Source organism: Globicephala melas, chromosome 1, assembly GCF_963455315.2.
Source record: "Globicephala melas chromosome 1, mGloMel1.2, whole genome shotgun sequence".
Classification (NCBI taxonomy): domain Eukaryota; kingdom Metazoa; phylum Chordata; class Mammalia; order Artiodactyla; family Delphinidae; genus Globicephala; species Globicephala melas.
Genome location: NC_083314.1, coordinates 129,686,441 through 129,714,410, shown reverse-complemented (window position 1 = coordinate 129,714,410; position 27,970 = coordinate 129,686,441). Strand labels below are relative to the sequence as shown.

The 27,970-nt window shown below is 43.8% G+C and overlaps 1 protein-coding gene across 3 annotated transcripts in view; it reads right to left on the bottom strand.

Moving 5' to 3' along the window:
* Positions 1-27,970, bottom strand: part of GNG12 (G protein subunit gamma 12) — a 123,510-nt gene that overhangs the window by 79,001 nt on the left and 16,539 nt on the right. The window contains exon 2 of one of the 3 annotated variants that reach the window (XM_060304413.2): positions 25,017-25,147. The exons of the other annotated variants lie outside the window; for them this stretch is intronic. The gene's annotated coding sequence lies outside the window, so the exon portion shown is untranslated. The remainder of the gene's footprint in view (positions 1-25,016; positions 25,148-27,970) is intronic. 3 annotated transcript variants of the gene reach the window in all.

The window sequence follows — 27,970 nt, the reverse complement described above, 5'->3', positions numbered from 1 at the left end:
ATTATGATCTGTCTGAACATATTTGTTCCTAGTCTCATTTTAATTCTCTAGAAAATAACATAATACAGGCACTGGAGGAGAGTGAACACTAGATTTATAAGCCTGGCTTCCAGCTGTCTTCACTGTCGGTGATTTCCAGCAAAATCACTAAACTTCTATGTGCCTCAATTTCCCCACCTACAAAATTGGGAGTGATCTGGAATGGATTATATTGAGAAGTCTGTTGGAGAATGTTTCCAGCTCTCCAGACGGCTCCACTGTTCTCTCTGGTCAGGTCTATTATGTTTTCACTTGCAAATACTGACATGATGTTATCTCAAATGGCAAAACAGATATAAAAGGGCCTTTGAAACATATAAAGGACCCTACAGTAGACATAAAAGGCACATGTTCCATAAAGACAAGACAAAGCAAAAGAAATATGCCCTGTGCCTTGATCCACCACAGAAAGTCGTGTGTTTTGACACGTTGGCAGGGCTACTGACTTGATAAAGTAATGCCATATGGGTTAAAGCATCAAGAATCAAGTGTTGATCCCCAAAGGTAAAAGACAGTAAACAGTCACCAAAATGGTGACATTTTCCTTTAGTGCGCAAGGCTTCTGTCCCTGGGAAGGGCACGCCTGGAGCTGGTGAACTGGCCTATTTTAGCCAAATGGTGCCACACCATTTTCCCCACCTTGAGACTATGTCCCGGTCAAAAGAGCTGGTCTGGGCTGTTCACTGGGAGAAACTCTTCCACCTGGTCACTGTTCTTAATCTTCAGAGAGCTTCTAGTGACTTAAAATTTGTTTTTAATTGAGGAGCTTGGTGGTATATGTCCTCAACTAATTTGTGGATAAGATGGAGAGAAAGTATCCTCATGATGTCAATGCCAGTGAGACATCTTTAAAAATACACATATATTCCTAGTTTGCCAAACTTTAAGAGAATGTAAAGAAGTCAGATTGAACAGTTAATTGTGAGATATTACACTCCACATATTTTGTTTCTCCTTTTCTATTGAAAGGGCAATGGCAGTTTTTTGTTGGTTTGTTTCCCCCAATGGCAGTTTTAAAAGGATAGCATTCTTTGGAATGACCCATATTCCCACCATACTAGTGCTACTATTTATTTTTTTCTGTTACCCTCGATAGACATGTGTTATATGACTATGGCCATAGTTTATATGCTATTGGTAGCAAAGGCTTTGGAGTTGGACAGATCTAGGTTTGATGCTGGGTCCTCAGCTAATGACCTGCAAGTCCTGGGACAATTTACCCCTAAGCCTCAATTTTCTGACATGTAAGGTAGGACTAATATGACTTTTGCACACTGTTGCTCTAAGGATTAAAAAAAGGGAGGACACTAGGATAGAGCCACCAGGAAAAAACCCTATATATGACGCTGTTATTTTCTTTTTCCATTTTACTTTCAATTTCAAATATTTTTTGTGTGTTTCTACACACATTCATAATGACTGTCTAAGGGACCTAAATCTCTCCCCTAATGCTGGATATTTAAATTACTGCCAGTTTTTATTACTATAAATAAGATTACATTGGAAACCTTCATGCTTCAGCGTTTTTCATCCCTTTAACTTATTTCCCTAGCTTCCCTAAATTCCTAACAGTAGAATTAGTAGATTTTGCTTTTAAAGGGGCTTTTTAATTAATGTATGATAATACCACCAACAAAATAATGGAGAATTTCTGAGACCTTGACATTTTATACATAACATGGTATTCCTAATGCTTCTTTAATGTGTATTTCTAAGATTATTAGTGAGGATGGACATTTTTTCCTGTTTATTAATGGTTTGTTACCTTGAGAAACAATAAGTCTATGTTCTTTGCTTATTCGCGTAGCAGGGTCTTGATATTTTTCTTTTGAATTTGCATGAGTTCTTTATAGTGCATGATAATCAAGAGTTAGTATATGTATTTGCTACAAATATATTACTGATATTTGGCAATTTAAAGATAACCATCTTTTCATTTATACAGTGTTTTAATAATAAGCAACAGCCGTATTTTGTATAAACCTCATGAGCTATGACATGGCTTCATGGCAAAATGTTTGGCTTTTGACTGCTTTTCATCCTCCATTTACACCCACTTTGATTTTCCCAGCTACCCTGTGAGTGAGCTGGGGAGAATGACAATCCCCACTTTACAGAGGAGAAAAGTGAGACCCAGACAGGCCAGGTGACTTGCAGAGGGTCCCCGAATCCTGGAGTTGGCCAAGACTGGCCTCAGTCCTTTGCTCTCTGAACCCAAGGCCTCCTCGTGAAAGGAAGGTCACAAGGTAAAATGAAGAGATGCATTTTGTGCAAAACAAATTATTATACAAAGCACCATTCCACATTGTTTCTGATTAAAAATCCTTTATATGGAGCATTAGGGCCCTGTGCCTGCTGCACTGGAAGCACTCAAGAAATGTTAGTATGATTTTAGCAAATCCACCAAAACCATGGCTTACATAACGGACCACCCTTACACAGTTCTTATGCAGTTACAATAAGTTAAATAACTTAGACCTAAAGCAAGTGTTGTTTTATTATTTTTTTTAACCTAGCTCAAGTACCACTTCTTCCCCCAAATGTTCCCTTCCTCTTTGGCTCCATGAAACCACTCCTCTCCTTGAATTGCTACGACCTTTACCACCTTCTACCTGTCATTACAGATGCTTCAGAATGCGTTTCAGCTCTTCTACTGGATGACAAGGTCCCAAGGGTCCATATATTATTTGTGTTTGTATCTCCCAGAGCCTAGCACCCTGCTCAGCACACAGGTGGCACTCAGTCAGTGTTTTATGGGGAGATGGGGGAAGAATTTTATACAGCTGAGAGACAATGGTAAAAGCAATTCCAGTTCAGTTAAAATATCATAGGTTGCATGAACTGTGTGCTTTCTGCTACACCACTCGTTATTTTGGCAAGCACACTACCATGGGATAGTTCTAATGCAGTCTTAAGCCAGCAGTCTGCATTAGCTAAACAATACTACACTACATTAACCAGAATGTCCAAAAGCATTTCCAGCCTTGGACACATCTGTACAATTCTGTAGATATATCTGTTATGGTTTTACTTGCAAATTCTGATATAACTCATTCCTCAAAACTTCACTGTGTACACGTACACACACTCATACACACCACACACACACACACACACACACACACACACACACACACACAAGTCCTGGTTCAGCATCTGGAAAAAACTCAGATAAAAATATGGAACATCTGTTTCCTAATATCAGGAAAACTCACAGGAAACGATTAATGTCCACTAGGGAGAAAGAAAAATAATCTGGATCACATTATGAAACGAAACATCCAAAATTCACAATTTAATACAGTATAGCCTGCAAATCATCACATCTTCAGAACTGAGGGGAAGATTTCACATTTTATTAAAACTTGAGAGAGTAGAGATATCTTTATGTCATGTATATACAAACAAACATGAAATTGAAGGCTCTCAGCCTACATATATTCTTGGGTCCTATGTCTCCCCACTGATATTTATGCAGTGCTGGGCAGGTGGGTGGCTTACTGCACGTGTGTTTTCATAATGTGCTCAGTGTCTTACAGGGCAAACGAAGACCTAACTAAATTAGATGGCGGTCCCTGGATGAAGAGCCTGGAGCTCTTCTGAGAAAGATCTAGAGTGGCTTATGTCTCCCAAGCAGGACTGCAAGGATAGTCAGGGCCACTGCAAAGCCAAAGCCAATTGTACATGAAGATGGTCTGCTCCTTGGCGGCTCTTCCACTATCCTGATCCTTATAAGCCTCTCTATACCTTTTATGTTCCTGGCAATGTGGAAGGTTCTGGGGGTATAACAGAGAACAAAACACAGTCCCTCTCTGCAAGGAGCCTACAGTGAGTCGTACGGACAACTGATCAGGCAATTACAGCTCCAGAGGCACATAGTCTATCGTGCTAAGTATGAGGAGCTCTGAGAGCACAGAGGAGAGGCACCAATACCAGTCTGGGATGATCATGGAAGGCTTCCAGGGGGAAGTGGCATCCCAGCTAAAGTGTGAAGAGTGACCAGGGTTAGCCAGAAGATGAAAGGAGGGAGGCATGAGTGAGGCAGATGACACAGCTTGTACAAAATGCTGGAGAGGAAGCGAGTACCTGTGTGTGCTCGGGGCTGCAATTTTAAAAGTAAAGAGTTTCAGTGAACATTGGGGTGCATGTATCTTTTCGAATTGGATTAAAATATACACATTAGTATATATAAAATAGATAACCAACAGGACCTACTGTATAGCACAGGGAACTATACTCAATGTCACGTAAAAACCTATAATGAAAGAGAATGTAAGAAAAGAATATATATATTTATATATATGTATAACTGAATCACTTTGCTGTACACCTGAAACACTGTAAATCAATTATATTTCAATAATTTTTTTTTAAAAAATGAGAAAAAAATCTGAAAACTCTTTGAGCATTTCTCAACCCAACTCTACATGCCAAGTGATGTGGTAAATTGAAATACTTAAGGACTTCATATATTAAAAAAAAAAAAAATGAGTAAAGAGTTTCAAATCAGCGAGAAGCCTTATTACCTAAGAGGCAGTAGCAGGTAAAACGCAAAGGGGGTAACCACAGTGAGAAACATAAACACAACAGAAAGAATCCTGGATCTCTAGCATCCTCACGTCAGAAACAGCTGGCACTGTCTCACCCCGAGGGAACAGCCAACGCCTTCTTAGGCAACAGGCCTCTAGAGGAGGGCAAGGAGAGAGACTGCCCGTCGGAGATAATGCTGGTCCCCAATTCCAAGGAAAAACACATAGCCAGCTACCCAACCCCTACTCCTATCCCAGAGAGGAGTAGTGAGTAGGCCTTATCACAACCCCATGCGGAAGAGAGAATCATCCCCATTCTACAGATAAGTTGCTGGTTTTAGAAGACAGTATTTATTGATATTCCTTTCTGTTAACTGACTCTTCTTCTGACTAGAGAAACCAACTCATCTTGGTACGGCTAGGACATTCCAGTTTTAACACTGAAAGTCTCACGTCCCAGGAATCCCCTCAGTGCCATACAAACCAAGATGGATGGTCACCGACTCAGAGTTCGTATGCCCTAGGTTTTTACATTAGAACCAGTGCAAAGTTAAGTGTGATCTAACTCCCTGGAAGCTAACCTAGACCTTTTGAGCTTCAGGACCCTCCTGGATATCTTGGGGGCTTGTCTGGGGGTCCCATTTGCAATAATTCGTGCTGAATTATATTTGCAAAGCACAAAGACTAGCTTAGGGCCTAGTGATCACTAGCTGTCACGCTGAAGGGAATCACTCACCGAACGCTTACTGAAAACAGTAATCAGCCAAAAGAGGGTCTGAATTTAATTTCTGTGCTTCTTGCTGTTAACTGAGAATTAACCAAATACCTTTCAAATTTAACACTGAAAATCATCCTTAAATAAGTGAATCTACTTACCTATCCAGAGTAGTAAACATATTTTCATATATCTTTGTTAACTAGGGACCATATCCATTGCAATGGCTTACATGCCTACTGGTCAATAGAGAGTTAAGAAAGTTGAGAAGACAAAAATAGTAACACAGTTTCCAATAACTACAGGCCCAATAGGATATTACTTTATGGCAATATTTGACAGGCAGAGGGTAGCTGATAAATCTTTATAGAATGACTGACGGTAAAAAAAATTGGGCCATGGAGAACCACAGAAGAGAAAATTACCAGGGCTTGTGGATGAGATGATGGCAGTCCTTGAGCTTTTGCTACAGTGCTGTTGACTCGGGCAGCTGCGGCACACGGTTCTTGTCTGATAAAAGGGAATGTAAGCTCTTCAAGGGCACTCTTTTCCTTGCAACAGGGTAATAAGTAAGACAGCCCCTGTGTCCTGCAGTCAGCAGAAGACGCAGAAAGACTTCAAAGTGATAAAAGCCAAGGGCCCACCGTTAAATCCTGATTCAAAGGCACCCCTGCTCCCGCCTCCCACCCCTCAAAGCTCAGCTAATGTTAGCCAGGCTCAGTGCTCTTTGTGAGAACTCCTGAAGCAGGAATGGATGAAGATATGACCTTAGACTCTTTTTCTGGCAACAGACAATGATCTCCAACACATTTCTGATTAGTTTTCAAGGAAAAAAGTATTTTTAAGATCCAATCATGTTTGGAAAAAAACTATTCAATAGGGTTGAATTTTATTAGCCTCAGAAAACTTAAAAAAAAAAAAAGAGTAAAATTTAGTAGCATTTATCACCAGGAATATATATTAGAACTATGTTTCCCTCGAAAAAGTCCAGTTTTATGGGAGCATTCTGGGTAACTGAGATTCTGCTTTTATGTTGAAAATAATCATTCTGTCCACGAGGCTTAGCTCTCTAATCGTATCACTCCTTTCCATGACACACTTTCCGTCAGACACTGAGACAGAGAGATTCATCACAGAAATATTCAGGTTATGTCCGCTGCACAGAGTCAGGCAGCATAATGAGGGCAGGATGCAGCAAAGGGCACTGCCCTGAGCCTGAGTCAGAAAAACAAGAGAGAGGTTTTATTTTCACTCTGCCAGACCGCTGCTGTGGATGAACATACTTCTGCAGGCCTTGGACTCAGAGGCAGAAGGCAATGAATAGTAGTCCTCAAGTGGCTCCCTCCAAGTCCCACATGTTTACAGGCACTTAGAGCACATGCTATGAAGTATATCACCCTGGTTTCGGGACTTGGACTCTACTGGATGTTTCAGTAGAGTCTTTCATTGCAGCTACCCAAACAAGGCTGCGCATGCAGAATCTTCTAAGGGATTGTCCATCTTTTTCCTGTATCGTCAAGAAAGAGGTGAACAGCTTATACAAACAAACAAACACACAAACAAATCCAACTATGTTCAATATAATCCACTTAATGCCACAATTCAACGAGAAGATAGCGCCTAAGAAAATCGGTACAACCTTCCTGTACTTAAACCTACCACTTGCACTTGCTTCCTGGGTAAAGCCACCTTTGCTGCCTCTATTCTAACATTAGTTTGCACCCCCTCCAGATATTCTCAGGGAGCTTCCCATTTTACATACATTCTGAATGACACAACCTGCTGACCCTTCCTTAGGGAAATATACAAATATATACCCACTCCACCAGGAAAAAACAAACAGAACAAACAAACAAAAAACCAACAACCACCACCCAGAGCCAAGAAAAAAAAAAAAAATCTGTCATTCCCCATACCACTGGGAGGATTTTAAAGGCAGCCCAGGGCATTCAGCAATGTTCTAACTGTGAAGCTAGTCATTTCCATGCCCAGCCTTCTCCTTGGACCCTCATGCTTCTCCTTTGTTCATGTATCTGCATGGACAACTTGACTATAAGGTCTTCTGACAGCACAGGCTGTACTTTAAACTTCCAGGTATTTGTTCTCCTTCCCACAAGAATGAGTTCTTAACATACCCCAGGCTTCCAATAAATTAAAAAAAACAATCTGTACATGTTTTTAGACAGATGTACATGTTTATATCTAATTATCTATACCTAAGATGTTCACAGTGGCCTAGCAAAAGAGTAACAGAACAGCTAATTCAGAAATTCAGTTCCTATTTATCTTCTATTGGCAAAGCTGGCTTTTGTTCCTATGAATATGTATGTCTCCCTTAATTCTAGGAAGAGCTGTGGATACTGATGATGTAAGACAGTCTTTCTTAACCTTTTAAAACTCACACTCATTTCTGATAACCAGAAAGCCTTCCCCTTCCCTTCCCCAACCAGATTTTGATGTGCCCTTCCTCAGTTGTTTTGGGAAACTATGACATGCATTCTCACCCCCTTTCCTCTTCCCTAAATCTACATCTCCATTCCCAGTCTTTTATCTGACTTAACATCTCCCCAGTGATGCCTTATTAGGCATCTGAAACTTGTAACAATGGCCACAGCCAAATTAATAATCTCCTCACACGGCTCCTCCCCTGGGGTTCCTAGGGCTAAAAGTGGGACACCACCATTCATGCCCCTTGTTCAAGGCAAAATCCTCAGTCATCTTTGGCTCCATTTTTACCTACTCTACATCCAGTCAATGTGTCAGCACACTCTGTCAGCCCCACCTCCAAAACATCTCCCCAATTCTATCACATCTCTGCATTCCTCCCCTCCCCGCTTCCTTGTCCAAACTGGCAGCATCTGTCACCTGGAGGACATCAACAGCCTCCATGCTTATCTCTGGGCTTCCCTCTTGCTCCCCATCTGCAGGAGGCACTCGTGCTCTCAGATGACCTCATTCTTCGCTCAAAACCCTCCAATGGCTTCCCAGCAGGCTTAGCGCACCCACCCTTTGCCTACCTGGCTCTACAGGAACCAGCCCGGGTCACTCTATCTGGCCACACCGACCTCCCCATCTCCTCAGATACGCCATGACACTGATCCTTCCCGCTGCTGGACTTCTTCTCACAGACACCGCAGGCCTGCACACTCTACGGCCTCACTTCCTCTGGGTCTCTGACAAGTGTAATCTCCTCAGAGAGGCCCTGCTCTCTCTTCACTTACTCCGCTTTGCTTTTCTTCATAGTACTTAACACTCTCTTTTCTATTCTACTGAATTATTAGCCCTGTCCTCCACTGGAATGTAAACCCCGCGAGAAAAGGACGTTGTTTGTTCTCTGCTGTACCCCCAGTGCCCGAGGCGACGCCTGACACAGACGAGGCATTCAATAAAATAATCTTTTTTTTGTTACTGAATAAATGCATATTGTCAACTAACCAGAAGTATTTTGTTGAACTTGATTTTCGGATGTGTTATGAAAATAAATATTTCCCCTTTTCCCAAATGAATCATAAGACATCATTTTTCAACGACCCCCCTGCACACACACGCACTTTTGATTCTGATATGTCTGCCCTCTCTGAAACACCGCACCAGGGGTGGGCTAGGGCGTCCCATCCCCTTGAGGGTCAATGGTGTGGTCCCCCAGTTCAACGTACACAAACTCGTGGCTGCACCCTGAGTTTTTACTAAGCATCTGACATGTTTTACAGTCTCTTGCCTCTTACTAAAGCCTTAATGCTTTACTGCCTTCAAAAAAATGCTCAGAGAATTCAACTCATAAAGCAACTGTCTGCCTTATTTATGGCAGTGGCAGTGTCTCTTTCAGTTAATTCTGAATACGGCTGGCTCGGATTTTAGTGCCAAGTGGTTGGCTAAACTACTTTTGCTGTATGCTTCCAGTCAGCTTGGGCCCAGCGGCCACAGGAAATACTGTGGAATATTAAGAAAACTCTTTGGAAGAGACAGAGGGAAGGAGGAGGCACAGAGCCTTCTTGCCAGGCATCTCCTATACATCTGGGTTTTCCGGTTGCTTCTTCAATATGGGTGCTTTTCAGAAGAACAGTGTTTCCTTCAGGAATGAGCCCCAGTTATGATGAGGCACCAAGTGCTCAGTGTTAGCTCTGAGGGGACGGCCATTCTCCCAGCCCTCTGGCATTTGCCCAGCGTGGCCTTGAATGCAACCTCACAGAGCCCAGTATCTCTCTCTGAATTCCACCTTTCTCTCCTTTCCTTGGCCTCTTAGCAAACCTCAGCTTCAGAGTCTAGTCAACTGGCATTTATCTACTGTGTCTTTTCTCCTTTTCTTAAAGCATCATCTGTCTGGAGCTTTTGTATGTGAGACTTTTAAATTCTTGTATAAAAACAGGATATTATTAATCTCCAGTCATTTGAGAAACAGCACAGTTCAAGGATACAGTCAAATTCTAAGAGTAGAGATAAGATAAATAGGAAGCATTGATCAGTATCAGTTCTGCCCCTTTACCTCCTCAATAAATGAAATGCAATAAATGAAATGCAAGCCTTGGTAAACTTTTATTGACATGTGTGAGTACTTCTTTAAATCTGAAAAGTTTTGATGTCTGCGACATGAAATCCTATTTATTTAGGAATGGAAGTGGTTGGGTGGCTTCTCCAAAGAGGAAAATGGCAGATACTGATTCTTAAGCATTTTGTCATCCGAGTCAAAAGCTCCCACAAAAACACTTTGATATATATATTTTTTAAACCACAAATCTGGATTCCTAGAATGTGTGTGTGTGTGTGCAATTTAACTCTGGACTTAATCCCACTGTAGTCTTTACATCCTTCTCAGGCTAGGCAAGTGGTTTCCTTTCTTCCTCTGCTCTCTGAGCACTGAACCTGGGCAGAGCCAATGTAAACCACACACTAGCGTACAACCCTCAAATTCCTACACTCTCCTGCAAAGCTTCACTTGTACAACCCTCCTTTCAGAATATCTGCCCCCCTCCCCGCCCTAATACTGTTTTATATTTTCTTCTCTTCACTTAGTTTGGTTGGGAAGTATTTTGTTAACAGTCTTTTTGGCCAGTTTCAGCACAGGGCTTCTGGCAAAAGTCAGGGTTGCAGCATTTCAGAGGCCTAGCACTAACTCCAGAAAATATTTTCCTAGTTTAACTCTTTTACCCCTCTTTGCGTCTGCCACTCAAAAAGGAAGAAGAGAACAAAACAAAACAAAACAAAAACCCTCACACACACAACCAAGAGACAAAAACATTTCTACCCAGCTTAGAACCAGCAGAATCATTACACCCCAGTTGGGGGCTTGCAAATCCTGAATCTCCTGGCGCAGATAACACAGTTTTACAAGCAAATCATCTCCATTAAACTTGAACTTTTTTTTTTTTTTTTAACCAGTTCACTTACGTGAAAATGAACGTAGCCCTCAACATTTCCCTGCTAACAGAACGCCAGTTTGTTTGGGTGGAGATGCCGTGAGCTCAGGAAAAGTGGGAGCCTTGGCCTAAGGGAGGCTGTGTGCTCTGTCCACCCAGTAAGGCCCGAGGGGACATGTTGTGAGTCTGCTGGGAAAGGATTTTGCCTCCTCACGAAAGACATGAGACATGTGCCAGGTGCCTCCTTGGTTCTCAACTTTGAAACTGGTAGTAAAGCACAGAACTGTGATCACCATCGGTGACCATGAGAAAGCAAGTCTGAATTTCAAAAACAACACAGCAAAGAAGGCAGATCCAATGAATGAAAAGAGCACAGCTCTTTAGTGGCAAATGGCAGAAGTAACTACCTCGTCTACACTTTCTGAATATGTGGAAAATAACCCCCTACTTGTTAGGGCCACAATTAGTCATGTTTTCTTTTCTGTTACTTATAGCCTCAATATACATGAGATGACATAAGAGAGGTTTATGGCTTCTAAATTTGGTCCCCACTAACTTAGAAGTGAGAAAATTTGCTTGGCAAACCTCAAGCCAATAGGGCAAATATGACTTGTTATGAATGTACCTATATTATTTAGCACAGAGGCTCTCAGTTTTTATCAATCCAGAATAATGGCTCCCTCCATCCATCTATCCTTTCTTTTTTTCTGCCAACAACCAACTGCTGAGCCTCTATCCAGTGCTGGGCGCTGCACTAGGCACTGGAAATATAAACAATGCCAAAAGACAGAAAATACTATACCCATTTTAGAGATAAGGACATTTGAGTTTCAGCAGCTTTAAATGTTTTCCCCAAAACCACAAGTCTACAAGTGGCAGCGTTCAGAGTCAAATCCGAGACTGTCTGAATCCACAGGCCTTGTGCTTTTCACTCTACCATGCAGCTTCGAACCTAGCCATCACTTTGTTAGCCCAATTTAGAAATAAAACATTGTATTGCTTTTTAATATTCTACAATTTTGATTGTCCCTCACCCCACCATCTGCAGTTAATCTCACGTAGTTACACTGTATACCGTATCTAGACCCACCCAGACCAAATATCCACTTTTCGCCTTGAAGTCTGACACTGTGCTTACAGGATGGCAATGTCACCATGATGACACCTGCTTCCACAGCACTCATCTTGCATCTGTTGGCCACTGTATGCACCATCAGTTGGAGACCTTTTCTACCTTGCTCACCAGCGCCTGGTACTCCATCGCACATGACAGGTCCTCCCTACATATCTCCTAATTATATAAAGAAAAATAAGCCATGCTGTCTCAGGAACTCCTGAGTGCCAGTTCTTAGGACTCTTAGTTTAATGAGCTGATATCACTTCCAAGACCTTGCCAGAGAGTGCCATTCCAGAAGGCACATAATAAGTCGTTGACTAAGCAATCTGCACACTGTTTATAGCAAGTATGTTCCTCCCTGTGGAACGCTGGCAACAACCCAAATGTCTAGTGTTTGGATACAAAGGTAAACCCACGGCTACTTATCAGTAGAGGAGATCATTTTACTGCCATCCCAAGGAGAAAGAGGTGGAGTGTAAGGACACAAGAAAAGGGCGACATCAACCAAGGTTAGATGCAAAAGTAGACCAACAAAGAAGAAGTACGTACTGACCCAACTATGCAAAAATACGCACGTTGGGAAAACTGGCACTAGAATGTGAGGACTTAAGTGTCCAAGGAAGATTCAGAATTTAATAAAACCACTCACAATTGGCTCTTCTATTTTATCTCCACAGCCCTTCTTAAGATCCATATTACAGAATTCTTACAAAATGCATGTTCACAATTTAACACGTGACCGATTTTGAAAAACATGCCTTCTGGGTTCCTATCATGAAAATGAATGCCCTAGTGATAAAAGACACCCATTTATTTGCCAGTTTAAACATATTCATTGTTCTCGGTGCCTGAAGGCCACATGATAATGTTCTGTGTGTATGTGTGTGAAAAGCATAATACAGGACTCTTTCCAAACTGTACATTCAGATAACCCAGCCTTTTCTTTGCAGGGACAGCCCTTCTTTGCTGAGACTGGCACCCTCAGGATGCTTTCTGCTTGAGGCCTGGATTGCTATACCTTTCCTCTGGCTAACTCTGGCTTGTTCAAGAATTTCTGAACTTGGGTACACTTCCCTCAATAACAGTAATAATAACAATGGGTACCATTTACTGAACATTTTAGTATGTACCAGGCACACTTGTAAGCACTTTCCTGTGAGCCCCATTTGAATTCAATCTTGGTTTCTACTATAACCCCAAGCACAGAGTATATGACATATAGCAGATACTCAATAAATACCTGTTTACTAGTTGAGTTACACTTTAGTTCATTTAACTCTTACGTCCACACTAAGAAGGAGGTATTATAATTATCAACTTTTTATAGATGGGATGCAGAGAAGTCAATTGCTTAGTAGCTAACATTTTGCTAAGGTTAATAAAATGAAATAGTTAGCTTCCTGCCTCAGCTCACCCCAACTCAAAAGCCAGCTCATTCTAACTTGGAATATCACACTTTTTGTGTGTGTGTGTGGTATGCGGGCCTCTCACTGTTGTGGCCTCTCCGTTCTGGAGTACAGGCTCCAGACACGCAGGCTCAGCGGCCATGGCTCATGGGCCCAGCTGCTCCGCGGCATGTGGGATCTTCCCAGACCGCGGCACGAACCCGTGTGCCCTGCATCGGCAGGCGGATTCTCAACCACTGCGCCACCAGGGAAGCCTGGAATATCACACTTTTGTGAGTTAAAAACTAACTGGCAAAACACAAAAAGTCATGCTCACCAGAATCATCTCTAAGATTCTTTTTCTACTCATCTCCAGCTTGTCCTTCCATTAAAATACAGGCCCTTGAAAGGCAGGGACCCCCTACCCTTTCAACCTCACTGGAAGGATGAAATGCTCTCCTAAGATGTCACCGCATACAAGAGGAGGACGTAGATAGAGGAAGGTAGTCCTGCCGCTTGCTGAGCGCTTAAATTCATTAGCACAGTTGAGTCAGGCAGCGCAAAACCATAAATTAAATTGACTGTGAAAAACAACAACAACAACTCAAGTATACATAACACAAAAATAAAACGTTAACATTTCACGCCTGAAATCTCAAGGAGCCCAACCGGGAGTAGGCTGCTTCGGGCCAAGGACCCCTTGCTGTCATCGTTCTGCCTTTTGGAAAATCTCCAATTGATTGTATTCAAATGATTCCCCATTAAACTTTTCATACTTTTCCTGAAGAAGTTCTTACCTAGAAAATGGGGTGGGAGGTGGAAAAGAGAAGGATCAGCCCCGTTCCAGTCAACGTGGGTGCTGTCTCTGGGATATTCCTCACGTGGCCACAAGGCTTTTGAACAAGAAAACCAGTCCCTCAGAACCAAGACCTTTCCCGGGTGACCAGACAGGCCAGGCTCTTCAAGTTCTATTGAAAGCAGGGCTGAGGCGACCAGCACGTCCACGGACACTATAGGGTTACCGCAAAGGCACTGAAACCAGGGTCCCTGACTCAAATGGTCTCTCCTCAGACCCTTCCCCAGTCACCAGGCCAGTCTAATCTTCCCCCACTTCCATTTTTAGTCCTCTGTTCAAGAACCTACAGGAGGTCCCTCTCACCTTCTGCCTCAGTCTGCCCTCCTCTGGTGCTTTCCACTGCTGTCTGCATGAGGCCACTTGAGCTAACCAGCTTGAACTAACCAACCAATCCCTTCCTTACTCTACTTTGGGGACCTCCCCTGCCATCCTCTTCCTCTCTTCACACATGCCTCTCGGTCATGCTGGTGCCCCAGCCCGGAATGCCCTCTGTCCACTCAAGTCCCGTCAGGCCCTGCTGATGCCATTTCCTCTAAGGCGTCTCCCCTACCCCACCACTCCGACTGACTTCCAATCACCTGCGTATACGTTAAGCTCTGCTGCGGAAAGGAACAGACTCCCTCCGGTGACCTCACATATTAGAGGTTTACTGTAAAGATATACAAAACAATAAGGACCAGGGTGACAGGCCTCCCTGAGACCAAAAAAAAAGCAGTTCAAGAATTGAGAGGAGCCAGGGCAGCTTTGGGGACTGAATTCCCTGGTCTTCCATTGACGGCAGCAATTATGGGATCCCCCAGTCTCATGACTCAGTCTTTTTTTCCTCTGCTTGGATTGCTCCTGCCATGCACCTTAGGTCTCCCCTCTGCTTCTGCTTCCTCATAGTTTCTGCTGACTCAGAGCTTGTGATGCGGCTTCTGTGACTGTCTTCCCAGCCACAGGTTAGAGTACCAACTGCCAACTCTCCCAGTCCTGTGTGTCTTTCATTCACAAATTCTTATACAGAACCCAATTGGGCACATGGTGCCTTTAAACTGGGCTGACATTTTCACAGCAGACCAGAATGCTTGTTAGACTGGCTGCCTTACGATCAGGGCCTCTTCCTGACCCAATCATCTGAGGCTAATAAGGAAGAAGGGCTGGGGGAGAAGAAGTCATACTAGTTAGAAACATGGCCACCCATTTTTAACTAATAGTCCGGGCTGCTTCCCTCAGCCGAAACTGGAATTTTTAGAAGGAGCTGTAGGCATGGCAGACACATTTATTAGTCTCTTGGGTGAACTGCTTTTCTTCACATCTCTAATGTACTTATATTAACATGCATTCCAGGCATGGTATGGATGACAGAGCACCGTATACTAGTCTTTAATCATTTCATGCCTATTTGAAGTGATTTTGTACCTAGTTAGATCGTGCCAGAAAACCCAGAACCACAGTGATATTCGTGGATAAATTTCATTGTAGGAGGGATTTAAGTTTTCACTGATGTATGCCAGCGACTAGAACTGTTCTAATTCAGCAGCTCTCGAAACTGTTTGGTTTCAGGATCCCTTTACAGTCTTCAAAACTGAGGATCACAAAGGGCTTTTGAGTGAGCCACAACTACTAAGCCCGTGTGCCACAACTACTGAGCCTGTGCACCACAACTACTGAAGCCCGCGTGCCTAGAGCCCGTGCTCTGCAACAGTAGAAGCCACCGCAATGAGAAGCCCACGCACCGCAATGAAGAGTAGCCCCTGCTCACCACAACCAGAGAAATGCCGCATGCAGCAACGAAGACCCAACGCAGCCAAAAATAAATAAAAAACCAAAGGGCTTTTGTTTATTTGTCTTACTCTATCGACACACACACACACACACATACACTACTGGAAATTAAAACGGAAATTTTGAAAATATTTATTAATGGACTAAAAATATAACAATGATAAATCCATTAGATCCTAACAAAAACAGTACTTTATGAAAAATAACTATGTTTTCCAAAATAAAAGAAGATATAGTGAGAAGTGTAGAGCTGTTTTACCTTTTTGTAAATCTCTTTAATGTCATGTCTGTGCAAATCTAATAGAAGACAGCTGGATTCTCATTTCTGCCTTTAAGCCCAATCTGTTGTGATATGCTGTATTGGTTGTAGTATATGAAGAAAGTCTGGCCTCACGTGGATATAGATGGAGAGCCTTTTCAGGTAATGGTGGATGCTTTTGACTACACCAAGTCTTACACAAGTGATGATTTCTTAAAGGTTAGCCGAAACCCTTTCAATGAACTTTTCATGTTCTGCTGTATTAAAATTGCTTAGTCCATCTTGCATTTGAATAGACCTTTATACAGGGCTTGTAACATCACACACTGGACTTTGAAAAACATCAGTTTACTGAGTTATGCAGGTTTTCCATATCTTGACACATTTCATCACACAATACCAAGAAAAAATACTCATTAACATTACCACAGATCTCATTCGGGAAGTCGTTAAGTATACTTTCTTAAAAGTATGTTTGAGAAGTTGTCAAGCTCATGGGGGCAGACATAAGTTTTCCAAAAATCCTAATTTTCTCTTGAAAGCTAGAATTTTACCACTGGCAACAAATACAGCCAGTCATTTTTCTTGAAGTGACAAGCTGACTTTGTTCTTTTTTTGAGAAAACATCTGCCAAATACTCAAGTCTAGATAGCCATAGTTTGTCAGACATTCTTTCAAACAAGCGGCTAGTTCAGCTTGTAACTCAAATAATTGCACAAGTGTTTTTTCTTGAGACAATCATCACACTTTAGTTTTAGCAGAAGAGCTTTATTTTCCCTTCTGTGTCACACAGAATCTTAAAAAGGTATGCATTCAAGTGTTGAGACTTAATAAACATAATAATTTGTATTGCTTCGAGGACATTCTTCAGTGAAAATGCCATTTTGCTTTGTTTCTTTATTGTGGGTGTGTAGTGGTGAGGAATATGGGTTCTAATACAGTTTGGTGCCACTGTCTTGATTAATAATTAGGCACAAGGAGTCTTAGCCTCCACTGCTTTTGCAGCATTATTTCAAAAGTCAATACAATAAAAAAAGTCAAATATCATCTTAATACTATAAAAAGAAATCTGACCTTGTGGACTCCCTGAAAGATTCTTGAGCCCCTCAGGGTCTATGGACCACCTTGGAAAACACCGTTCTAAAAAGTGTTTGATTAAATATTCTTGAATCCATCGATGAATGAATAAAACTTCATATTAAGCAGGGAGGTTCTAGAAAGGTTTACTGGATAAGATACCTTTTCAGTTGGGCAATCAAGACCACATAGGAGGTTTAAAGGTTGGGAGGAGTACAAGCAAAGATTCAGAGCTAGAAATGTGCAGGGAACCTTCCTGGAACAGAAGCAGAAGAAAATACAACTTCAGATGACCAGCACCTCCCATGTAGCAAAGCATGTTCACGCCCGTCATGTCTGTCAACTCCCACAACAGCCCAGTGAGATTAAGTGTCATCATTGTCCTTGTTCAGATGAGGAAACTGAGGTCAGTCTGGAAGCTCTCTGAAGGCAGAAACCATGTATGTCTTCTTCACTAATAATACTCAAAACCCACACAGTGACCAGCACATCAAAGGCACACAATACATATTCACTGAATAAACAAACAAATGAGGCTCAGGGAAATGAACTGTCTGCTCAGGATCACACATCTGGAAAGTGGTGACTCCAGGACTGAACCCAGGTCTTCTGGCACCAAACTCCACGTTGTTCTCGCCATACCCTGATGCCTTCAAAGTGATAAAAACCAGGGCCATGCTGCTGTGGGGAGCTTGGATGTCAGTACTAGTGGTTTATGAACTGAGGGATTTTTAGTAAAGGATTTACATGATCACATTTGTGCTGCAGAGGATCAAACCCAGCGGGATCTGGGAAGGCTTGGAGTGGAGAGGGACAGGAGGAGAGACACATTAGGATTCTTTCAGTGGTCTACGTGAAAAGCATGACCTAATTCTGACACTTAACTGTGTGAATTTGGAAAGTTACTCTTCCTGTTTGATCCTTACCTTCCTTATCTGCAGAATGGAATAATATTGGGTTGGCCAAAAAGTTCGTTCGGGTTTTTCCATGACGTGTTCGAAACGCACTTTTTGGCCAACCCAACAATAATATATAATTTCACAGAGTGATCTTGAGTGTTAAATGAAAAAGAAGCACACAAAGCAATACCACAGTTCTTGGCTCCATATTAGCTACAAAAAAAAAAAAAGAAGGAAGGGTGAGAGGGAGGGAGGGGGAGGGGGGTGCAGGAAAAGAAGGAAGAAGGGGAAAAAGGCGGGGGGGGGAGGAAAGGAAGGGGAAGAAAAAACAGGGAGAAGAAGGAAATATCTGTTGAACGCCCAAGTGAACGTGGGCAGTGCCAGAGGGAGAGAGAATCTATTAAGCCCTGCTTGTGGTTTCTTAAGACAATAATAAGAGAGAATAAGAAAGAAGATCATTCTACGGTTTCAAGCCTGGGGGACCATAAGAATGAGCTGATAGGCAGGTACCACAGGGCATCCAAGTGGAGGTGCCAAGGAGGCTGGCTCTGTGGATGCCGAAGGGCCAGACTTCCAAGAAAGATGCAGACAGTCAGGGAAGGGCAGAGTAAAGGATCGATTAATGTCTATGGGACATGCGGCTCGGTAAATGAGGGCAAAGGGGAAAAAGGAGAAAACCGGATCAGAGACACAAAAAGGAAGCACGTGCTTTAAAACACACATCAGCTCCCAACCCTTGTCTGCAAGGCACATTTAGGCTCTCCCATCTCCAGCCCGCCACTCCCGCTCCGCCAAACCTGACATTTGACGCGTTCACACCACCAGACTTCTCATACACTGTCCTCACTGTCTGAAAGGCATTCACTGCTCTTCCCCAGAAGCATAGTTTCTCGAAGAGTGGTACTTGTGATTTTTAAGGTCATATGTTAATATTACATATGTAATATTACAAAACAAAACAATTACGGAGGGCAGTGTTCAGAGTGGTACTTTTGAAGCTCTGGTTCCCTCATCACCCCCTGGGTTAGTCCTGCCTCTCTCCCGCTGCTGTGTCCTCTGAGCCCCACCACACACTTGCCTCTCCTGGCTGGTTTGCTGGACCTTGTTCCTTCTGCCCACCACTCTTCTGCTGTAGTAGAAAGAGGTGTGTCTCTTCCCCGAGATGTGACCCTGTCCTGGAAGTCTCAGATGCTCAGTCCCACTCAGTTGGTTGAGTGGGCCAGGAAAACAGATAGAGAAGGTCCCATTAGAGGAGCCGCAGGCAGAGGACGGGATACCACAGGCCAGAGGTGTGGGGAGAGACCAAGAATGGCAGGTCCAGAGGAAGCTAGTGGGTTTCACAAGTAGAAGACTATTAGGGATCTAAAGCATGCACTCTCATCAGAAGGGGTATTGCTCACTCCCCCTCCCCAATGTGGGTGCAAACTGGCTCTTGGGGGGGAGTAAAAAATTCTTAATAAGACAATGGTTTGTGGCCCTCTAAAGCTCAACCCTACATAATAAAATGTGTGTTCCTTAATATTTAATTTAATTAAACCAATGAACTTAAACTTATTTTACTCTTTCTCCTATGGGGTGATAATGAAAAAAGGTTGGGAAGCACTGATCTAGAAGGTGATTCAGTGAAAGGGGTGAGAGGAGAGCACCCTGTAAGGACTGAAGGCAGAAGGGAACGGTGGAGGAAACTGCAGTGATAATGCCCTTTTGCTCCTTCCCTTCGTGGGTAAGCCTCTTGATCTATAACCACAGAGTACTTAAACACGTCAGGCCCTGCAGGAAGTAGTGTACCTGTAGTGTTTTACTTTTATCTTCACAACAGCCTTCTGAAGTTATGTTCCCTTTTTAAAGATGCTTAGAGAATGTAGGTAGCTTATCCAAGGACCCATGAGTGGTCAGTGGTAAATGATGCAAGTTTAGTCCTTAGCCCAGGTTGGACACATTGTAACTATGAGCAGAGCTGGCAGGACTGGACACATATGTGCGGAGAGGGGAAGAAGTGTCTGCTACATGGTGAGTGTACCAAAAAAAATGTTATTTGAATGAGACAGCGGAGAAGCGAAAACGCAATTGGGAGAGGAGACAATTGACGGGGAAGGAATCCAGGCGACTGGACGTGACAGCCTCCAGCAGCAGAGCAGGGCGGGAGGAAGGAAGCGCAGAAAGCGGGTTCAGGGCTGGGGGAGGTGATGGGGCAGGGCCTGGGGGACAGAAGGAGTGGACAAATCCTGTCCTCACTGGGGCCGGCAGCTGAGGGCAGACTGCACGAGTCCCTGGCTGAATCAATCCACACCACTGCATTACTCTCTGCAGCAATCTTCTCGAATGAGAATCTGTTCATATTATGTCTCCCTCCTCTTTCCCCAAGGCCCAGATTTAGAAAAGGTAACTGGACACCTTGCTTTAGTGAAATCATTCCCAATCTTTTCTAAATGACTTCTTGCCATCAGAAACAAGAAACAAAACAACTTCCCAGGCCCTTAGTAATAGTAGCTGTCGTTCCAGGGTCCATTGTGTGAGAAAATGCTCGCTCCACGTTAACTGTGTCCAGCTGAGACACTTAATATGACTTCACAGTGCCTTTATCACAAAAATGCATGTGTACAACAGACATCCAATATGTGAGACATTCAGTCTGCGGGCCATGCAGACTGGATCTGCAAACCCCATCCCCATCTTGGACCACAGGTTGGGAACAAGTGGTCTACAAGAAAGGCACGTGACATCCTAGATGGGGAAGGGGTCTGGCATTACCCAGACCTCCGTTCAAATTCCAGCTCTCTGATGCCCAGTAATTTAATGATGGGTAAGTGATTGAAACTTCAGTTTGCAATGCCTTGGTTTTCACCTTTGTAAAATGGGGATAGTCATATAAGGTTCTTAGCTTCAAACGGGACTGAATTTATCACATGTAACACAGTACCTGACACAGAAGAGGTAGTTATTATGATTACGTAAGTTCTCTACAATCAACCAGTGGTTCAGTTTTCAAAGTGTGGTCCCTGGACCAGCAGCATCAGCATCAACTGGCAACTGGTTAGAAATGCAATTTTCAATGCAGACGCACTGACTCACAGTACTACGTGTTTTAACAAGTCCTCCAGGTGACTCTGGTGCTAAAATTTGAGAAACACTGCTCTACAGTACTGGTTTTCAACTTAAAAAAAAATAAGCCGAGGAATCCCTTCTACAAAAGGTTTTTCAGCAGGTTGATTTGTGAAATATGAATATTTTAAAAAATTTATTTATTTTTATGTATTAATTTATTAATTTTTGACTACATTGGGTCTTCGTTGCTGTGTGTGGGTTTTCTCTAGTTGTGGCGAGCGGGGGCTACTCTTCATTGCGGTGTGTGGGCTTCTCATTGTGGTGGCTTCTCTCGTTGTGGAGCACGAGCTCTAGGCATGCGGGCTTCAGTAGCTGTGGCACACGGGCTCCGTAGTTGTGGCTTGCGGGCTCTAGAGCACAGGCTCAGTAGTTGTGGCACACAGGCTTAGTTGCTCCGTGGCATGTGGGATCTTCCCAGACCAGGGCTTGAACCCGTGTCCCCTGCACTGGCAGGCAGATTCTTAACCACTGTGCCACCAGGGAAACCCCAAATATGAATATTTGAGACAGCTCCGAAGGTTCTGGGTAGGGAGAGCTCCGACAAGATCCTGCCTCATTCCCCGCAGCCATCCCGAGGGACCTCAGGGGCGGGAAACAGGGGTCTCTGGCTTAGTTACAGACGCTACAATTTTGGGTGGCACCACTGAAAGAATTAAAAGACTCAACACGACACTAAACCATTCAACCATAATCACAAGGCACACCCAGCTGCAGTAAAATAATGCTTCCCGGGGTTTCCACGGCATCTGCAGCTAAGCCACTTCGCCCTGGGTCACCCCCCCGCAAGAGTCACCCTCCAACACTGACCGCACTGCTGGCCCTACCCGGCTGTCTCATGTGCTTGGGGGCAAACTTCCCACGATCACCAACCTAGCCGTCTTTCTTTGGCCCCAGCTTCATGTTTCACTGCCTGCTACTCAGAGCAAGTTTTACTCCACTCACAGCAGGCTAGAAGACCTACTTATCCCGTGGTAGCGAAAGTACATTTTATGCCTTGATCAAAATGTGGTGGCACACTTCTGAAGAGACTCGAGGCCCGCCAGTGAGCTGTGGGTGTGCCAGTGGCGAATCACCACCTGGGAACAAGGTTTGAGAACCACTGATGGAGACGCTATCACTAAGGAGCCCTGAGAGGGTTTTATCTGTTTACTGACGATTATATTCCACACGGGGCTTACGTAGGCTGCCGTGAGAAAAGGAGCACAAGGAAGAGAAGCCGAGAGGGGAGCCACAGTTCCCAAGAGAGGGGATCCACTTTGTTTTCTCAGATGAAACAGCTGACTCTGCAGAGATAGATGAGGGAATGCCACGTTAAGCAAGAGTATTAGGAAAAACTAGCACCCACTGATCAAATCAGTCATCTGTCATCAGGACAATGTCTCCCAGCTTGTATTTCATAGGGGTTGCGTGGTATTTGTCTCCACTCTGGCCATGAGGATCACCTCGACACAGTAAGTTCATCACCTGCGGCACCTTAGAGAAAAGAAAACCCACCCACGACTTGTGTCAAAGCCAAAAATATTTCCAGACACCAAAGACCATTTTTAAAAGAAAGCTTTCAAAGGGATTTCTTCTCACTGATTTCCTACTCTAAGACTCTCCCGATATTACTGAGATGAGGGAGCAGCTAACTTCAGGTGATAGATGAGGAAACTGAGGCAGAGGTAGGCTAAGCACCCTCCCTTCCAAAGGTCACACTGCTGATCAGTGGAGAGCCACGTCTGCACACGATGAGACTTTGGAGGGAGATACAATCCAAGCCACTACTTCACAGAGGACCCACCTTTCATCCAGAAAGAGGGGGTGACTGGCGAAGGCTGACTCTCCGGGGTTGGCACAAGACCAAGTGCACCTGAGCCACCGGAAAGGTGAGCCTCTCGCCCTATGAGAATAAGGTAGGAGGTGAGGACAGGCCTTTTTCTCCTCCTCAATGTCTCCAAGGCTGGACTGTCCGAAATGGTTGTCACTAGCCATATGCAGCTATAAACATTTGAATTTTAATTAATTAAAATGAAATAAAGCAAAAAAAAATACAACTCGGTTTCACTAGTTACATTTCAAGTGCTCAGGAACCACATGTGGCCGGTGGCTACCATCCTGGACAGACTGAACATTTCCATCCTGCAGAAAGTCCTACTGCACAGAGCTGCTCTGGACACACTTATGACAGGTGTGTAGTTGGGTAGACCAGGCAGCTGGACCTGGAGCCAAGAGTCCCGGGGGGTGCCACCAATTAGTTCTACAAACTCAGGCCAACCTCTGGCCCTCAGTTTCCTCATTTGTAAAAAGCAGGAGTTGGGTTCCACGATCACCATGGCCCATTTCCACTGTAACCTTCCTTAATTCTGTACCGAAAACTCCCGATGGTAGGCTCCTAACTCTCCCCACTCTTCTTCCCTAGGACCTCCTGGCTGACCCTGTATCAAATTAGAGCAAGAGAACAATGGACCTGGACTTAATTATTTCTTGTAGAAGCACAGTCACTGAATGAGAATTAAATAACATCCTTCTAATTACTTCAAGGGTTAACAGGAGAAATGGCCACAAGAACAGTCTCTCCAAATGTTCCCCAGGAATAACTGCTGAAGATACTCGGGAATCTATCTCCAGTGTTCCTCACGTAAGGACCTACATGACAAATCTGTTGGCGTTTAGGGCCAGAAAAAAGCATATTTCTCCAGAAAACTCCAGAAAACATTTCATTGCACCACAGAATGAAAACTACATTGTTCACTCTGACTTGGGGGGAGCTGGTGGCGAGGTATTGCTTTCTCAGAGGAACAGATGATTGGGGCCCCTCCGCCCAGCACCTGCATCAATGACGTCTCTTGCACAGAGGTCCTGACAGCTTCCGGCTGTCGCTCTGCCCCACTGACTGTACAGTTTCAACAGAGGTTGCATCTAACACTTTTTGAAAGTACAGCTGGAATTACAACACGTTTAAAAAATAAATAGCTTAATGATCTTCCCACTATACTATATTGTAGAAATACAAATTTGGAGTACTGTGAGAATTAAAAACATGGACTTCAAATCATCGGGCTGAACAGAATTACCTATTCTGGCAGGATTCTCAAAAGGCTGGCCTGGAAGAACTTTAACATCCCCCTCCCTACCACTGTCTCCATCAGACCTTCCAATTAGATTAAACTCCAATTAATTAAAAGAACAATGGCAAACGTTTATTGGGCGTCTAGTTTACTCAGCGTCAGGCACAGTTCTATGCACTTTATATATGTTCACTTACTTACGCCTCACAACAACCCCAGGAAGAAGGTGCAATATCATCTCCATCTTCCAGGAGAGGAAACTGAGGCACTGAAAGGTGAAGTAACTTGTTTAAGGTCACACAGTAGCAAGTGGCAGCGCTGGGATTAGTCTCTGCCAGTCAGGCTCCTCCTCTCTGCCACTGCAGGAACCCTTTTTTCAATATGGACAGTAAACACTGTCTCACTTTATAAAGTATAAATTTTAAAACATCTTTAGAAAACATTAGAAAAACATGCAAAGTAAAAAAAAAAAATTGTTCTTGTTTAGCAAACACAACCTCCAGATTTGTCCCCTCATACCCCTTGTAGCCTGCCAGCCCTGAGCCTTTCCTGTTTAGAAATTCTGGAGAACGCCAACACTTTAATTCTGTCACTTTTCCAACATTTACTCTAAACTTCCTCAGCATTGTTTTCTGGTGAAATAACCAAAACGCACGCATTCAATGCAACCATCACCCAAAAGCCTATTAACAATCAGCAAAGCTGTTCCTACCTATTACAACGCCATATTTAACAAGGGCAAGTCACAGATAATAAAAAGACAATTGAGCTGAGAACTGATAATTCCAGTCTTTGCAGCTGTCATGAGTCAGTTTAAAAACAAATTCACATGAGTGATTGCTGGGCTCTTTATAAACATGGTACCTGCCAGGAAGCAGTTCCACTTTCTCTTCTCTGGACTTTCTGTCCTCCGATAGATGCGGACTCTGTTAAGCCTCAGGTTTTACAATGCTTTTATGCACTTCTATGTTTTATATGCTTCTCAGGACAATCTTCTGTGGACGATAAAAGAAAAGTCTCTGAAAGGTACTAGAAAATTAACACTTAAGGAGTTAAGTGAGTTTTTTGTTGTTGTTGGTTTTTTTTTTTTTTTAGTACCAGAGATCAGCATGGTATAGTCTAACAGAAACAGGTTTGAATTCTGGCTTTGTTCCTCATGAGCTGTGCAGCCTTGGACAAATTACTGAACCTCTCTGAGTTGTAGTTTCCTCTTCCGTAAAGTGAACTAATTATACCTCCTTTATAAGGTTGTAACACTTGGTCAAAAGCAGGCACACAAGAACGTTACTTCCCTCTCCTTCTCATTGTCAAAGCTGTAAAAAGTGAAGTTAGTTTCAAAACCAAGGAGCACTCCTGAGATTCCATTTTTCATTTTAATTTGGCACGTGACCATAAAAGTTCCCGAGGGACTCTCACTTTCAGATGCTTCTGGAAAGCATTACCATACGGAAGGCTTCTAGCTCTCAAGGGGGAATGGGGAAATCTATGGGGAATGGACATTCAATCCAAAAAAACCTCTCTCTCAAAATGAAATTGTATTTGTATCCAGCGAAACAAACCCACAAATCATTTCTGTGAATGTGAATTTTACAGGTCACCTTCCCTCACAATTTTTCCTTTACTAAATCCCTGATAAAAATAAAATATGCTACTGGACATAAAACGGAACGAATGTTGATCATTAAAGCCATTTCCAGTCAAAAGTCAAGAGCCTGCAATATGCTCCTCAAAAACACTAAATTGTTCCTAGGCTCCACGTGACGAACCCGGCCATGAGTAACACACGTTGAACATGACTCGTGAGTAACAGGAGTTGAGCGGATTCCCTTTCTCCAGAAAACTATCCATGGGGTGGTGTGATTTGCCAGAGAGAGAGGCCTGGACCGAGAGCCCTCTCGCACCCAGAGGTGCCGTGCTCTTCCACCGTGGGTGACTGTGTCCAAATGGGAATGGTGACACTGTCCCTTCAAAGATGCTCCTTTCTGTTTTCACCTAACAGGATACACCGATAATTTGTTCATTAGTGGGAAGAGCTGGATTAGACAGCTCAAGGGTACGGCTCAGCGTGTTTCAAGGAAGGGGCTCTGCGAGCTGATGCGGAGAGAGGATTTATCGCCAAGGCTGCTCCCAGACCCCATAGTTAGATGAGGAAATGAGCCAGAGGCCGTAAGACTCACTGACGGCCAAGTCACGGCTTCTCCTCAGGTCAATCATCCGCACTGCAGAGAACCAGCCTTACCTCGGGCATCAAGAAGGCCACCCTCGGGGCACCCCTACCAACCCTTCACTGTGCACTTGGGGCCACCTGGGAGCTTTACAGGAATGGCCACCCTTGGGTCCCCTGCCCGCGGGGCTGACTTCACAGGTCTGGGTGCAGCCAGGGCTCCTCTCTGATTGTTAAAAATCACTCTCCAGCTGATGCCAATATGCAGACAAGTCTGCAAACCATGACCCTGGGCTCTTCTGCTTTCCAGGCTACCTGAGCCACTAGATCCTATTCCCTTTGTGAATTCTTTTCCTTTTTTTCCTAATGAAAGAATAAAAAAAAAATGTACGAAGTCATAAATTTTAAACTTTTCTCAAGAAAGTTTGAGGTCAGAGTCCTCGTTGTGAATTCACCACCCTGCCCTGCCTCCACAATAAAGACTACAACCCAATCGAAGTGATTAGAGCACAGAAGATATTCCTCAGCAGAGCGTAAAGGGTGCCCCTTTCATAGAGGGTGTGAAGGGAGACGCATCAAGATGTTTCTGGAGGGAAAAAGAAGTCTAAGAAAGCTTCACTGCCTTGGATAGCCTTACAAGAGTTTTCCCAACTCTCCAACCTCTTGACTTCACTGGGCTCTTCCTCCTTGACTCATCCCTGTAGCCTTGTTACAAATCACTCACTCTTAGACAAGGTCCTCCCTCTCTCCTCCATTCTCCAGCAGCCTCCTGCCTGCCACAGGCTGCCTCTGTCCCCCACTTCCACCCCAGGTTTCTAGGTGGACGCTCACTGCCAACGGTGTGACCCATAAATACCATTGGGGCAGCAGTGAGCGAGATGGGTGGGGAGAGAGGGTGTGTCTAGAGGTCTCTCCAGGCCTGGTTCCTGCCTACTCAGCCATCCTGATACAGGTGGGACCAGGTGATAGGAGCTTCTGAGTCTGGCCGGCAGCCAGACATACCCCCAGCTCACAGGGTGGACTTGACAAGGCAGCACAAAACAGGAAAACAAGAGACGTAAGGTTCTAATCTCACCTCTGCCCTTCACTAGCTCCCTGACCTTAGGCAAGTAACAGAAACTTTAGAGTCTCAGTTTCCCCATCTGCAAAGTGGAAACTAATGTTTGCCCAGTGTTTTAGTCCATTCAGGCTGCTATAACAAAAATGCCATACACTGGGTGTCTTAAACAACAAACATTTATTTCTTACAGTTCTGGAGGCTGGAAGTCCAAGATCAAATTTCCAGTAGATTCAGTGTCTGGTGAGAGCCTACTTCCAGGTTCACAGATGGCCATCCTCTCACTGTGTCCCCATATGGTGGAAGGGGCAAGGCAGCTCCCTGGGGCTTCTTCTGTAAGTGCAGTAACCCTATTCATGAGGGCTCCACACTCATGACCTAATTACCACCCAAAGGCCCCTCCTCCTAATATCCTCATACTGTGGGGATTAGGATTTCAACCTACGAATTTTGGGAGGACATAAACATTCAGTCCATAACAACCAGACTCTTCACAAAGCTTTTTGACAAGAAGTGCTCAAATTTAAATACAATATAAATTCTCTAAATATTCATTGAGTCTTCTATGAGTTGAACGTTGTCTGCCACTGGCAATAG